Here is a 4,031-nt window from a genome sequence, read left to right on the forward strand (position 1 = left end):
TCTAAAATAATTAATTTACACTAGTTAAAGTCTATTTCCCTATCTATTTGCACTCACCGCAAGATTACTTTTCTTCATCCTAAAAGTTATTGTGGTAATTACTAATTGAGGAAAGCATAGCCCTGTCAACTCATTAAGTTTTCACAATATTTTTTAACATATGAATTGGCAAATTTGCATAAGAAAATTAAGCATGAAGTAATATACCATCACAATATTGAAGAAAAAACATTTCTGAGCAAATCTAAATCCTATACATGATTACACTTCATTACAAGGAGAAAAGAATGAAGAACTACTCAGATTTTTTGAAGAAAACAAACCAACACATTGATTTATAAGACATGCAAGTCTTACACAATAAAATTTAACTTAATACAAATCAAAGTGCAAAGAAAACTTATCTCCTTCACTGAAATATGAATTAAACTTCACTCCAAGAAAATCACCAGGATATTCTAGCACTTATTACACCAATACTTACAAAATTCACACAACACTTAAGAGAAAAGAGCAGAAAATATAAGAATTTATCACTCTCTCTCTCTCTTCAAATTTCTACGCTCTTGCCTTCAAGATATTTTGTCCTGTCAACTCTCTGCTCTTTCTCCTTAACATCTGAAATGAATCTTCCCTTTGAAATGACTGAATTCATGCTTAAAACTGTAGGGAACCTCTTTGGACTGTTCTGGACATCCACTTTCAATGATGGTGTATGGACATCTCCCAGCATCCAGTATGGTTGTAGTTGCACCACATTGCTAATACTAGGGTTTAAGCCCCTAAGATTTTTGGTTACTGTACTTTCTTCTAGCTCTTTCAGATCTCACTTTAGCTATAAATGGTCAAGTTGAGTTGTGAACTCCTCAACTAAAAAGCCTCTCTGCTGCAAACTGTGGAGTTTCATAAACATGTTCTGATAGTAATGAGGGGGAAGATATTTATTTTGCATGATTTTCTTCATCTTCTCCCAACTGATAATCTTATCAATACATTCTCGCCTCCTCTGATGTTGTGCGTTCTCCCACCATAGAGAGGCACTTTTCTTCAACGTGATAGCAGCAAATTTGACTAGCCTCTCTTCGGGAACCTCTTTGTATTCAAAAATACACTCAACTGTCTGTAACCATTCAATGAATTCATCTAGATCTTGCCTCCTTTGAACTCTAGCAGATCTATCTTGATGTCAAAGTCTCTGTGTCCTCCAAATGATATCTCCTCTCTACAAGTGTCTCGTTGAGGGGAATTCAAATATCTCTCTTTAGGTCTCCTCTGATATTGTATTATGAAATGTTGTGGTGTGGCTTCTTCATCACCGAAAGTCTCCCTATGGAATAGATTCATATCATCATTTCTTTCTCCCCTTTGACTTTATAGATCCCGATCGATTGTAACCTTCTCTCGTGTTATCTCTTCAAGTTCTGCTCTATGTCGAAGATGACGGAGCTCTCGGCGTATCTCTTCACAAGTAGTCTTGAGCATATTTCTCCTTGGCGAAATGCTTGATGTTATGGGATTTGTGGAAGAAAAGAAAACAAAGAACCAAACAATAAGAGAGAAAAATAAATGAAAGAAAAAAAAATTGTTGTGGTGGATTGGGTAGGAGCAGATGCTAGGAACCCTAGGATATGACTATGATTGAGCTAGCTCAGATATTAAATAATATTGTAGTTGACCCAAACCACAAATCTATAATATAAATATTATTACTAACTCTAAATGAGGTTATAATGGACACTCAAATTAAAGAGAACAACCACCCAAGGCAACGTCGCAAGATAAAAGAAAACACTCAACACAATAGGGACGACACAAACAAAATCGATGAGCAAGAAATTCATAGTGGACGAGTAGGTGATAGAAGTTGTGATGAAGGTCGAGCAGCAATATAAGAGGTAGCTTGCTACAGTTTGAAGGGGAATAAAGACAAAGCATCTAGGCAGCGGAAGGGGTGGAGTCGAACCACAAATGGACAAGTGAAAAGTCATCGTCGGGGCTGGAATCTGGTGACCAGTGATTGGAGGCCTGCAGAAGGTAGACGACTGTAGGGCAGGGAGCAAAAGTGGCCAGTGATTGGAGGCCTGCAGAAGGTAGGGTAGAAGGTAGACGACTGTAGGGCAGGGAGCAAAAGTGAGCTGCAGCTTTGTTGGGAAAAGGCAGACAATAGCTTGGAGGAAATAAGAAATTGGGTTGTATCTAGTTGGGTGCAAGGAGGAGGATGAATGGCGGCTTGCAAGGGGGGTCTGGCAGCTACTACAGGTGTTGGATTCAAGGAGCAGCAAAGAGAAGAGGAAGGCCGACCCATAGAGGTTACTGACAGATAAGGAGAGTAGAGGAGAAGAGTTAGGGTAGGTGACATATGGAGATACATCCCCACCTCGGAGTAGGATACAACCGGAGCACTCCCACCTCCTTGAATACAATCCTACAAACGGGAAAAAGATTTCACACAAGAAATATGAAAACAAACTAAAAAAAAAAAGATAACCTAACTCTAAGCATAACACCCCCTATTTATAATGGGGAATATGACTCAATTTAGACAAGTTTTAAAATAAGAAAAAGTACTAAAAAATTCAGTTTAGAAAAAGGAATTATTATAATGGAAATTCAGATTTAAGAAAGAGGAACAAAATATTCAAAAATTATAATTTGGAAATTCAATTTAGGATATGGATTATAATGGAAATTCAGATTTAGGAAAAATGAATAAAATATTTAGAAATTTTGATTTGTAAGGAGTTATATTAGGAAGGTGCTAAGAAAGATAGAGAGGAAAGGGAGAAAAGGGAAAGGGAGGAGCGGCAGTCCCCCTGTCTTTGAGGACCGGTCGGTCCTCCAAATTCTATCTTCAATTCTATTAATTTTTATAATATTATCTTTCAAACTCTTATCTAAAATAAAACCTACACTTCTAGTGTGATTCCGACTTGAATACCGAAGTTTAAAATCTAAGTTATTAATCTCTTTAGCTTTTTCTCTAACACATTTATTTTTTTGAATGCATAAAATATTTATCTTCCTATGAACCATAATATCTACTAATTTCATTAATTGGCCTATGAGAGTACCTATGTTCTAGGATTTTATTTTAATATTAGTTTCATGGACTAACTTCTTTGTTTGCATCTGTTCATAATATGAGAACCTCACTTATTTTACACTACACCTGAGAACCGGTGGAGCTACCCTTCCACATTTTTACCATATTCCTGTCATACGTCACTTTACTTTCAAGGGGCGCCCTGGCATTTACACAATGATTTAAAGGAATTTATGTTGTAACATTTCTAACAAAAAAATTTACATTAGTTGTTTACTACCTTACACAATCCTCCACTTTTCACATTCGGGGCTTGAAATCTTGTAATGATAGTGTTATTTTGTTTAAGACTACATGATTTTAATAAATTTATCTCTAACCTACAATTCCTCATGATATTTAGTTTAAGATGAGTATTTTCTATCTCTTGAATTTGAACATACCTCTTAAACTATTGATTGGAGGTCATTCCATCAAAAGGAAAGAAAACTCAAAATAAAATATATGATAATCATAAAATAAAAAGAGAAAAAGTACTTATCAAAAATTAAAACCAACTATAATTAGCATGGCTTCATTTAATCCCTAGAAAAAGGATTAGTTCATGTTTTAAACAATAAAAAATTATGTACAAGAATATTTACATGAATCTAAAAAAAAAAAGAATGAAAAATATGAATAACTCAAGAAGAAGCTCTTGCTCTGCTTCCATGTTTCTCTTTATCTTCAAGTGCTGAATTTTAACACCGAGGTGCTTAGCCTCTCTCTCTGCTATGTTGAGTGTGAAACTGAAGTAGATAAATCTAGTGTTTGAGCAATAAAGTTTGCCAACTTGTCCATTTGTCTTACAAACAATAAGACATACACTTACCAACCGTTAGGGACTCTTCCAAATTAGAGAATCACCATGTGTATATGTGTGTGAGTATATATATATATATATATACATCTATACATATATATATTTGTTCTATATACATACATATAT

The sequence above is a fragment of the Phalaenopsis equestris genome, unplaced genomic scaffold (genome assembly GCF_001263595.1).
Source record: "Phalaenopsis equestris unplaced genomic scaffold, ASM126359v1 Scaffold000535, whole genome shotgun sequence".
In the NCBI taxonomy this organism is placed as follows: Eukaryota; Viridiplantae; Streptophyta; class Magnoliopsida; order Asparagales; family Orchidaceae; genus Phalaenopsis; species Phalaenopsis equestris.